Below are 12,193 nucleotides of genomic sequence, written 5' to 3' on the forward strand. Positions count from 1 at the left end.
GGGCACCATCCAGACAAAATTCCCAATGTGTTTTAGGCCTAGTATCAGAAGTGACACACCCTCACACACCCACACCTCCATTGGTCATACAGATGGACCAGGTTCAGTGTGGCCATAGGGCTACACCAGCCACAGGAGGCCATCTTGGAAGCTGGCTACCACAGGCTCTGAGAAAAAGATAAATTCAAGATGGCCTGATGCTTTTAATGTACCAATTTATATTTCCATTGCAGGGTTTTGGAATAAGAATGGATACAGAGAAAATAAACCAAACCCAAAACATGAGGCAGTTATCAAGTGCAGGAAAAATAAGAGGTTGTACAAAAAAGGAGATGTAATCACATTACATTACTCAGCTTTGAGTAGTATGTGCAAAGAAAGAATAACGCAGACATTGAATTCTGATTCAATGAAAATGAGAAGATGGGTGGAAGGAAAGTGTATGAGAGGCTATGTGAGAGGGAATGAACTCTCAAGCCCCATGGCAGAAAGTCAATGGATAATTTCTAAATCTGCGGGCTCTTCTGAGACTCCCTGGGGGCATGGCTTTGGCCTCTGTGCCTTCTTGCTCCTTTCGGCCGCAAGGCAGTGGCCCCTTGGACTCCCAGGGTCCTGTGGATGTAGTCTGGGGAGTGGATGTCAGCCTGGTGCAGGGGCTCCAGGATCTGAAACTTGCAGCAGCCATGGCTCAGGTGCACGGCTGCCTCCAGGCTCATTTTGTGGCCCACAGAGACATAGAGGGGCTTGGTGCTGTGGTCATGGCTCTTCAGCGCCATGCCCAGGATGGTCCCAGAACCTCCCATCAGAGGAAATGAGTCTCCTCCAGCCTTCAGGAGCCGTATCTTCTCCTTGTGCAGAGCGTTGTTCTCCAGCCTGTCCACCTGCAGGAGTTTCTTAGCCACCCCGATGCTGGACAGGTATGTGAGAACACCAAGGTGGCAGGCCACCCCAAAGCCTCGGTGGTGGAGCACCCCATTTCCATCCACAAAAAGGACCTGGGGCATGAGGCGGGGCTCCTTCTGCCGCAGCCACTGTACCACGTCCACCAGGAAGGGCACCTCTTGGAAGGCCAGGAAGCCTGACACACAGGGGCCTGTCAGGCTTACCATGCGACAGTCCTCATACATCACCTCGAGCTCAGGGTAGCTGAGCACCACCAGGGAGGCACAGGCGCTGACGCCGTCGCCCTTCACAAAGGACACGTCCACGCCCCCAACCCTCTGCAGGCCTGAAAAGGCGGGGTCTCGTTGCCACGCCTCCGTGTCCTGGTCGACGACAAGCGTCTTCAACAGGGCTTGCTCCAGTTTCCAGAGCGACAGTGTTTCCTCTGGCGGCCTCCCAGCCGCCTTTCGGGCCACGGCACGGCCCTTGTTTTTTTTGCGGTACGCTGGCCTCGCACTGTTGTGGCCTTTCCCATTGCGGAGCACAGGCTCGGGACGCGCAGGCTCAGCGGCCATGGCTCACGGGCCCAGCCGCTCCGCGGCATGTGGGATCCTCCCGGACAGGGGCACGAACCCGTGTTCCCTGCATCGGCAGGCACACTCTCAACCACTGCGCCACCAGGGAAGCCCCATCGTTAAGTTTTAATACCAGCAAAAGGTGATGAGGCTCTTCCACTGCCTGGTTTTCCCTAACTCATTAAAGCATAGAACTATCAGAAGTCAAAATGCAGAGAAACACCAACATGGAGTCCCCACATGTGCTGGTAAATGTTGCTTCAAAGCAGAATTAAGTTTAGGGAACTTGTATAGAAAGGTCAGAAACAGAGTTCTTTTTCTTTTATGTTTGTTGGTATATGTGTGTGTGTGTGTGTGTGTGTAAAGGACATAGTTTCTGCAGTAAGTCCAACATTATGCTGGAAATTTAAATGTTTTATTTCCTAATTATCATAATAGCTCTGCTGGCTAGTAATTATTGTGTTACCCCATTATACAGTGTAGGAACCTGAAGCTTGAGTAACTTGCCCAAGGTCATATAGCAAGGAAAGTCACAAGGCAAAGAAAGATCTTGAACCTCCAAAGTTCATGATGTTTCCATTATACCATGCTTATAAAGAAACATGGAAAGAAATTAATACATAAAAGAACGATATTAAATGTTAAAACTCCCATGACAATTTTTTCCTTTGCAATCTCAGAATTATCCAGTAGGCTGTACCCCTGAATCAGTTTTCTATCGAAACCCCAAGCCATTAAACAGTGATTTTCTTAAGTGCTTCAGTTTTTTTTAAAAATTTTATTTAGTTTTGGCTGTGTTGGGTCTTTGTCGCTGCGCGCGGGCTTTCTCTAGTTGCGGCTAGCCGGGGCTACTCTTCTTTGTGGTGCGCAGGCTTCTCATTGTGGTGGCTTCTCTTGTTGCGGAGCAGGGGCTCTAGGCACATGGGCTCCAGTAGTTGCAGCACACTGGCTCAGTAGTTGTGGCGCGTGGGCTTAGTTGCTCTGTGGCATGTGGGGTCTTCCCAGACCAGGGCTCAAACCCATGTCCCCTGCGTTGGCAGGCGGATTCTTAACTACTGCACCACCAGGGAAGTCCCCAGTTGTTTTTTTATATATAAATTATTTTAAATGAAGTCTGTAACAATAATTCACAAATTTTTATATGTACACCTGAAAGTCAAAAGAAAATATTGTTTTTCGTGCATTGGTTTTAGGTCCTTAACTGATATTTTAGATTAAAATAGTACCCTATTAAAATTGTTTGTGAAAATTATTGATGCTTCCACAGCTAGGGACAAAGGTTTATTTTATTCCACCCCTGTGAAAGCCAAGCCCTTTTATCACAGGCTGCCATACAGGCTTAGCTTGATTTGCAGAATTGTGATTAGTTTATCAGTATGGTTCCAAATGTAGCCAAGGCACAGTTATTTTAGAATCACCTAAGACTGTGGTTCTCAAAACATGGTCCCCAACCAGCAACATCAGCATCACCTGGGATCTTGTTAGGTAAACTGTCAGGCCCCACTCCAGACCTATGAATCAGAAACTCTAGATTCTGAGGTCCAGAAATCTGTGTTTTAACAAGGCCTCAGAGTGATTCTGATACACACTAAAGTCTGAGGACCACCAACCTAGGATAGTTATTGAAAGTAGAGATTTCTGCTCCTCACCCAGACTGAATCAGAATTTCTGGGGTCTAGGAATTTATATTTTAAAACAAATATCCTAGTGATTCTTAGACACAAAAAAGTTTGAGAACCACACTGGTCCATGTGGTGTGATTTGAGAGAACAAGAGAGGATCCTTCCCTTAACATCTCTCTCCACTTATTGATCAAAAGTTAATTAATTTGTAGAATTAAGCAAGGATATCTTCATTAGTTTCTAAATTCATTAAGTCATAAATATTTTAGATTGAATTTATGTTATTAACTAGATATTTCACCTTAATGGGAGAACTAGGAGAGTGGGCAATTAAAAGGGAGGATGTTACAAAGAGAGGCTACAAAAGCGTAACTTGAATACTTTGCCTTATAGTCACCTAAGATCTGGATTCAGATACAGTACCTCATATTTTTCATTGGGGGGATGTCAGTTTCTGTGTAACATCTTCAGCATCACATCCTTTGGCCAACTCCCACCCCCGAAAAAGAGAACCTAAGTCTACTTGGCAGTAATCAAGCAATACTTATATTCTGAGTATAGGTAATAATGTATTGTGGTGTTTATTTGGTGTGGGGTTTTTTTGTTTTTTAGTGTAAATAGAACCTATATATTCAAGGGCAAAAAACCAAAACATGAGCACATAGGAAAATTAATCTCATTTACTTTGTAATATCACTTAAACTCTTTTCAAACAGTATATACTCAGCCAACTGACCAGACTAGGCTCTATTTGACTTCTGTTGCTTCAAAACAAATACAGATACAACATGGATGATCCTCAAAAACATTACATGTGAAAGAATGCAGACACAAAAGGACACATGTTGTATGGTTCCGTTTATGTGAAATATCCAGAATAGGCAAATCCATAGAGATGGCAGATTAGCCGTTGTCAGGGGCTAGGGGAGGGGGTAATGTGGAGTGACTGCTTTTTCAGCAGGGGTGATGAAAATGTTCTAGAACTAGATCGGTAGTAATGGTTGCACAACATTGTGAAGCCACTAAATGCCACTAAATTGTACACTTTAAAATGACAAATTTTGTTATGTCTGTTTTCCACAATAAGAAACAAATACATACACAAAATAAAATCTTCCCTCAAAGGATGAAGATTGATAGTACTCAGGATATAGAAAAAGATGAGCCGTTGGAGTAGAAGGGAATTCTAATAATATACGCCAAAATGTTTTAAGCAGTGACGGTAAATTTGGGAAGAGTCAGGTTACAATGTTAAAAGCCAGCTCTCACTTAGATATATCCTTTGGCTTGCCAAAATCTAAAGCAAAAGCAAACAAAGCTAAAAATCCCTTAAAATCTCCCCACAAACAGCTACAGCACAGCATATATTGATATAATTGTGATTAACACATTCATAGGCCAATCAGAGTCCCAAGAGGTCTTCTTAGTGGGCGGGGCTTCCTAGGCAGCAGCCCACAACTGGTTTCTCACGTATCTCCCCAGAAAGACATGGAGTGGGTTTCATGACTTACCCCTACCCTGACCCCTTTGCCACCAAGCCCCCAGGGCAAATATGGATCCCTCCTATGAAGAAATGTAAGAATGAAATCTTACACTGGCATTAATTTAATGCCTATCAGTGTCTATATAACTAAAAATAAAGGCTATTCTCACTTTAATTTACTCCTTCAGAGAACTCAGAGATATTTACAGCTGTGACCTCAATTCTTGCCCTTTTCTATTCTCCCTCCTACTGTCTAGAAATCAAATTACCCTCCTAAAAATTCATCATGTCCCATCAGGTTTAGATTAAAAACTTAGTGTCTGAAAGCTTCAACTGAAAAACTGGAGAAGGTTGTGAACTGCTTTGGAATGAGACAAAATGGTGTCTGCTGTGCCTTCTGAAGAAGGGCTGCTCTTTGTGTGGGCGATTTTGTGAAATTCTGTGTCACCCACGCTACCCATTACAATGCTCAAAACATTCACATATCTGATGCAGAGGAAATGTAGCTGGTGCTGTATTTATTCCTGTTACCTCCTGTCTTGAAGCAAAATGCCAGTGCTTCATGCAGCCCGGAGTGGTAAACATCAGCTGGGAAGAAGCCTTTATTTAGGGAATTTATCAAAAAATGAATTTCTGAAGGCCAATATTAAGAAAGTGAAAGCACTGTTTACAAAGTATACCATTGGTGAAAATAGATATTTTTAATGGTGAATTTCTGATACGTTCATGAGCAGCATCACTTCTATTGTGGTCTCCTGTATTTGTAAATGATACACAGATTATTCCACTTTGGATGCCCATCAACTGTGTGCATTCATAAAACACATTTTTGTGCTGTTAAGGAGATATAATATAGGCTGAGGATTTGATACAGTGCTAATAAAATTAAATTTTTAAAAAGACCTGCCAAATGGGTAAAATGTTTGCCTTATATTAGTGACTATCATTTTGATGTGAAATCCACTTTAATGAACACCTGACAAAGAAACCTTTTAAAGGAATGATTATCTTTGACATGAATATATTCAGCTACTGTTTATACAATGAAATCTTAACTAGCTGGTAAAAATGGCACAATATTACGATGAGTATAGATAACACTATATAAAGAAAATGTAAAGGCTGCCTGAAGAGTTAATGACTAATTCTGTTGTCTGAGCTGGCGCTTCAGTGACGATTTGCTCTGAGAAAAGCTTATGTTTATGGTATTTTGGGTGCAGTCTGTACATTTGAATTATACCTAGGGCCTCATCAATGCTGTGTATAAATTACAGAAATTACCAAAGCAAGAAAGCTTTATGTTTGCATTCTATTTTCAGATACAAGGTAAGATAATTATAATTTATTACCCAGTAACTGTATTTTATGTCTTAAAATTGAAAAATAAGGTATAAAATGGAAAGTATTTGAGTATGAAGGTAATGATACTTAAAAATGTTGACCTCATTGCATTTTTCACCTTTAGATGACATGCTAAAGCAAAGGTAAATAACTATTTTATTACACAGTGCTCTAATTATGTTCAGAGAGAAGGAATGAAAACTATAAATGGTTATAAAATATAGGCCATAATGACAGGTTAAGTTATTATTAGCCTGAAGAAAAGAAGGCTAAGTTTCGAATTTGTGAGTCCACAACTAAAGAAAAGATACGTAAACAGGCAATCTGTTCATTGTTCTTCATTTCCACAGAAGACAGCAGTTACATTAAATTGGTTAAGTAAAGAACATTCTCAGCATTGTGGCAAAGAATAACAAAAGAAAATACAAAATACTTCTCCGTAATGATTTTGAACAAAAAGGACATGCACTATAGGTAAAAATTTCCCTAGTGGCTGAGGTTTGAATGATATGCTTCTTGCTGATCATGTGATTCTATGGAAACCTATTCTCTAAAATAATGCAATACTGTGTTGTCCCAAGCAGGTGGAAATGTCTTTTGTGTTTAATGTAAATTAAATGGTTTTAGCATTGAACTGCACTAATTTAGGAAGTTCCCACTGGTCATCAGTGAAATCCAAATGAGGACTGTGCATTCTGTGTCTCCCAGTTAATCATAGAGGAGGACATCAGGGAGAAGTTGGGAAATGTAAACAAAGGGATTGAAAAATGGATAAGGACATTAAATAAAACTATTTTAGAACAATGATTTTCAATCTTGATTGCAATTATAAACATTTGGGGAAGCTTTTTCAAAAATACCAATGCCTGAGTCCTGCTGGCTTGGGCTAGGACCCTGGCATAGGTCTTTTTAGAGCCAGGTATGAAAATCACTGTTTAGGACTTTTAAGGATCTTCAGTGCTCATAAAATCAAGCAAAGTATGATGTAAAAAAATCTCGGCACCATCTATTGTTTCAGAGTATTTTTTAAACATAAAATACAAATAAATACTATCAACTGCCCATCTAGCCACGGACCCATGACTGGTATGATTTAGTAGAAGTGTATGATGTAGTACTAAGAAGAAGAGCAATGAATCAGAACAGGTGCAACCTAGCCCTGGCTCCACCATTGGTGAGATGTGTGACTCTGGACAAGTTACTTTTTCACTCCGGACTTTAATTTCTTCATTCATAAAGTGAGGGAACTAAATAGCCTTCAGGTCTCTTCTGGTTTCCTGATTCTCTGGCAATATGTGATGATTGTGCAGCTTTTTGCAGGAATCTGTGCTTAAAACATATTTTCCAGTTTGAAAGTTATAGCAACAGCCTTACAATAGAGAGTATCAAGGTATCTTACTAATTCTATTTCAGTATATTTCTAATAACCAGTTTTTTTAATTGAGGTATTGTTGGTTTACAATATTATATTAGTTTCAGGTATACAACATAGTGATTCAAAATTTTTATAGGTTATACTCCAATTAAAGTTATTATGAAATATTGGCTATATTCCCTGTGCTGTACAATGTATCCTTTTTCTTATTTATTTTATACATAGTAGTTTGTACCTCTTAAAACCCTACCCTTATCTTGCCCCTCCCCACTTCCCTCTCACCACTGGTAACCATTAGTTTGTACTCTATATCTGTGAGTCTGTTTCTGTTTTGTTATATTCATTCATTTGTTTTATTTTTTAGATTCCACATACAAGTGATAACATACAGTATTTGTCTATCTCTATCTGACTTATTTCACTAGGCATAGTACCCTCCAGGTCCATCCATGTTGTTACAAATGGCAAACTTTCATTCTTTTTTTATGGCTGAGTAGTATTTCGTTCCGTATTTTGTGTGTGTGTGTGTGTGTGTGTGTGTGTGTATCACATCTTCTTTATCCATTCATCTGTTGATGGATACTTAAGTTGCTTCCATATCTTTGCTATTGTAAACAATGCTGCTATGAACATTGGGGTGCATGTATCTTTTTAAATTGTTTTTGTTTTCTTTGGATATATACCTAGGAATGAAATTGCTGGATAATCTGGTAGTTCTATTTTTAGTGTTTTTGAGGAACTTCTGTACTGTTTTCCATAGGAACTGCACTAATTTGTATTCCTACCAACAGTGTACAAGGGTTCCCTTTTCTCCACATCCTCGCCAACATTTGTTATTTATGGTCTTTTAGACATTCTGACAGGTGTGAGGTGATATCTTATTGTGATTTTGATTTGCATTTTTCTAGTGATTAGCAGTGTTGAGCATCTTTTCACATGTGTGTTGGCTATCTGTATGTCTTCTTTGGAAAAATATCTATTCAGGTCTTATGCCCATTTTTTAATAGGGTTGTTTGAGGTTTTTTGATATTGAGTTGTATGAGCTGTTTGTATATTTTGGATATTAACCTCTTATTGGTCATCATTTGCAAATATTTTCTTCCATTCAGTAGGTTGTGTTTTCATTTTGTCGATGGTTTCCTTTGCTGTACAAAAGCTTTTAAGTTTAATCAGGTCCCACTTGTTTATTTTTGCTTTTGTTTCCTTTGCCTTAGGAAACAGATCCAAAAAATATTGCTACAATTTATGTCAAAGAGTGTTCTGCCTATGTTTTCTTCTGGGAGTTTTTTGGTTTCCAGTTTCACAACCAGTTTTAAATGACTATTGACCTAAGTCAGCTCATCAAGTTGAAGACAATATTGTGACAGACTTTATGCACGTGTAACTCAGCAAATATTTTTGAGTACCTATTGTGTTCCAGACACTGTTCTAGAAACTGTGATGATGCAAAGATAAAAGAGACACAGTCCTTATTGTCAATAAGTTGATGGTTCTGTAGAAAAGACAAAATGAAGAGTGGAGTCCAAGTTTTTTAACCTTTAAAAAGCACATACTTTTCTATCAGTGTTCCCACAAACAATAGCAATAGCCCTCGGGGAGAACTGTGGGAAATCTGTTCTTTTACTGGATTTGCTTCCCAAATAAGTTCTATAAATCTCCAAGGAACACTTCCATGTTCCACAATCTGTCCGATGATCACTGACCAATTGACTAGCCATCTTGATCTGGATGTTAGAGCTCCATATTCCACAGTTTATTTTTTGATGTCCTGTAAGTGCCTTTTAGTGCTGCTGCTGCTCTTCTTTGCTTCACACTAGATGCGTGCACAAAGTTCTCCCTTAATTCCCTAGAGCACAGCCAAGCCTACTGAAATACTTAACGCTTAACTGAAGGCTTAGGGATAATTCAAGCACAACATAGAAAGTACCTTTTAACTCAGCTGCCATTAAAAGAGACTTGCTACTCTTAGGATCTTCCATCAATATTAAATATAAATAAATTGATATTGTATGTCAGAGACTGTTCCATGTGTCAGGTCACCCCAGGCATCTACACATTGTGGAGTTTCTACACTTACCTCTCCTTTGTCTATTAACTGGGAAGAAGTCTGCCTACTCCCAGTCCCTGCCCAGGCCTACCTCATCTCCCACCCAAGGATGATTGACAGTGGAAACACCCAATTCCTTCACCCTCACCCAGCAGGTACTCTTTAGCCTCAGGGGAATAGACAAGACAATGCCACAGTTTAGAAGACATACTTCAAAGTCTGGGTTATTCAATAAAAAAACCCATAGATGCGTTGCCAAGAATTCAGCCACGGTAAATCTGTTCCAAGGCCATCCCAGATCTTCACTCTAACACGATGTTAAGTGAAAGCCCAAAATGGACTGTTCCAAACCAGTCTGTGAGAAAAAAATTCTTTTATAAAAGATATACATATCTCCTGGGTCAGGGGTGGGAGGTGGGTTCAGAGGCAAGATTAAATACTTAGGAAAAAACTTAACATTACCTGTCTCTGTCTCTGCAAGGGTGTATTTATGCTAAAGACAACAGAATGTACAATGATCAGTGGCTTGTTTCACATCTCTGAAGTACTAGCTTTCAGATTAAAGATGACTTAATATTTTTCTCCAAGAACAATGGTGGTTGTTATGTTTATAAAAGTATTCTAGTGATATTCCTAAAGCAAAAGAATCTGCTTCAAAGGTGAATGATTGTTTCCACTACTAACACGTTTTAAATGATCTTTCCAGTTAAGAAAAAAACAAACTTGATTTCATTTTAATATTCCTATTATAAGGGTGAGAAAGGCCCCTATTTAGACTGGGAACAGTAGGAGTGAGGACAGAGGAGCCACCCAGGACAGAGAATGACTGAAGAGAGTGCTGAAGTTTGGGTAGGAGCCAATGACCTGAGGTAGGGAGGTCAGGAGAGCATGATTCAGACAGGTGGAACAGCATTTGTGAAATCTTAGAGACCAGAGAGGAGGATGCCTTCAAGAGGAGGTGACATTTTGGGTGCAAGTTCGCAGAGGGGGTGACATTTTGGTTGGGCAGTTTTGACATTTGCACCTATTTTGTGACTCTAAAAGTACCAAGCCATTAAACTTTGCTTTTTGAAAATCACTAGGTAACTTGTATTGTAAAGTGTAAAACAGACACTCTCACTCCCTCTCTTATTCAAAGTTGGGGGGGCGGCACCAGGGAGGTATGGTTAGGTTGAAACTACAATGAATTGTTGCAGACTCTATCAAAGACTATGTAGTTTGTAAACTATTTCCAAATGGACATAAAAAGTCCTCTTTCCTAAGGTTTTATCATGGAAGATTCTCTGTACCTAATACTGTACTGTAGGTATTCTATATACTTTTAATGATGAATGAATGAATCATTATGGGGAGGTTATGAAGGATTTTAATACAATTCCTTAAATAAGTGTCTCATTTCTAATCCTCCCAACCCCAAATAAGAGATTCAACTACCTTAATGAGATAATCTCACTTACATTATCTCATTTAATCATCATAACAACCCCACGAAGTACATAATGTAATTTTCATTTTATGGATGTAGAAACCTAAGCTCAAGGTAAGTGATCCAAGGTCACAGGTTAGAAATGAAAAAAAGTGGGTCTTGAATCCAGGTCTTTTGCTTCTGTTTCATTAATTCAATAAACATCCACTGAAGCCTGTCCACAATTTCTCCTATTGAAACCTCAGTCGAAGCAACCCACTGTTGAAACTCTAAACCACATGAGGACAAGTACTTAGAAATAGACCCCATTATTGACTAGAACCATTTTGTGAACTATATTAAAAGCTTCCAATATCTGTCACAAATAAAGAATTTGGAGGGATTCTGGTTGATCAATTTTATTCTATGACAAACTGTTCTACTCTGAGATATAAAGAAGGGTTGGTTGCCTTTAGTGGCCTCAACCTCTGTAAAGGTTATGATGCCTCCCCATCCCCTCAACCTCTCAAACATATTTCAAAAAAATGTTTTAATCTGATTTATAAAATCAGTGTAATGTAGTTTATTAAAGTATACTTCTCTCTCCTAATGACAGCTTACATGCTATTTTAACTTTTTGTGGTACCCTAAGCACATACTTAAATTTGCTCTTTGCTTAATCCAATCTGGGATACCAGATGCATTTGTACATTTTCTTTGGCATTGTGCTCTACTTGTATACTTGTTGATTAATTTGGAAACCAGAGGTCAGTTGATAAACTAACCTACTGGATAAAGGCTATAATTTTATTCTCAAGTGGAAAGAGATTATGGTCTCCTGGGCTTCGAAGGGAGTAATACAAGCTACAGAAGCTTCTTTGCTCCTGCTCCAGGTGGGTGGAATGGTTGGTGTGGTGTGGTGTGGTATGTAACTCGTGTGCCATATAAATCTTGTTCAAAAATTGTGGCCTGTGTATTTTGGTATAGGAAATTTTGACACTTTTGAACATAAAATATCTGAAGAGGTTCTTGCTGCCCCCAGTGAACCAGAAATTAACATTTTTGAAATAATGTCCTTGCCATCTTGAAACTTGAGCCTTGTTGGAAGATGGAGGGAACGAAAGTGTCCACAGAACTGAGAAGTCATTATGAGACCAAAAATCGAGGCAGGCAGCTCCATATAATCAATGGATCAGTTTATCATAGGGTAACTTACTCACAGGGTAGGATCTGGATCGGGTGGACAATGATCTGGAAGCATTCACAGCTGCACTCCTCACCACTGAGGGGCCATTGGATAATTTTATAGTTAACCTGGGGTATGAAAGTAGGTGCTTGGAAGCAGGACATGCATTCCTAAATCAAGATTTATGAGTGGGTAACTAGTCTCGTGGTCACCAGGAATACGTCAGCAAGGGTTTTCATCATTGTTTGGGGACTAACAGAGCATAGAGGCCACCTGG

The 12,193-nt window shown here is 39.6% G+C and overlaps 1 pseudogene across 1 annotated transcript in view; it reads right to left on the reverse strand.

Annotated features, from left to right (window-relative positions):
• Positions 1–506: 506 nt before the first annotated feature.
• LOC114896561 overlaps positions 507–12,193 on the reverse strand; it is a 37,256-nt pseudogene continuing 25,569 nt past the window's right edge. Inside the window, exon 2 of the transcript XR_003793831.1 lies at positions 507–1,367. The product of XR_003793831.1 is annotated as an endonuclease V pseudogene (transcript). The remainder of the gene's footprint in view (positions 1,368–12,193) is intronic.

Source organism: Monodon monoceros, unplaced genomic scaffold (genome assembly GCF_005190385.1).
Source record: "Monodon monoceros isolate NGI ecotype Baffin Bay Population unplaced genomic scaffold, NGI_Narwhal_1 Super_Scaffold_16, whole genome shotgun sequence".
Taxonomy (NCBI): domain Eukaryota; kingdom Metazoa; phylum Chordata; class Mammalia; order Artiodactyla; family Monodontidae; genus Monodon; species Monodon monoceros.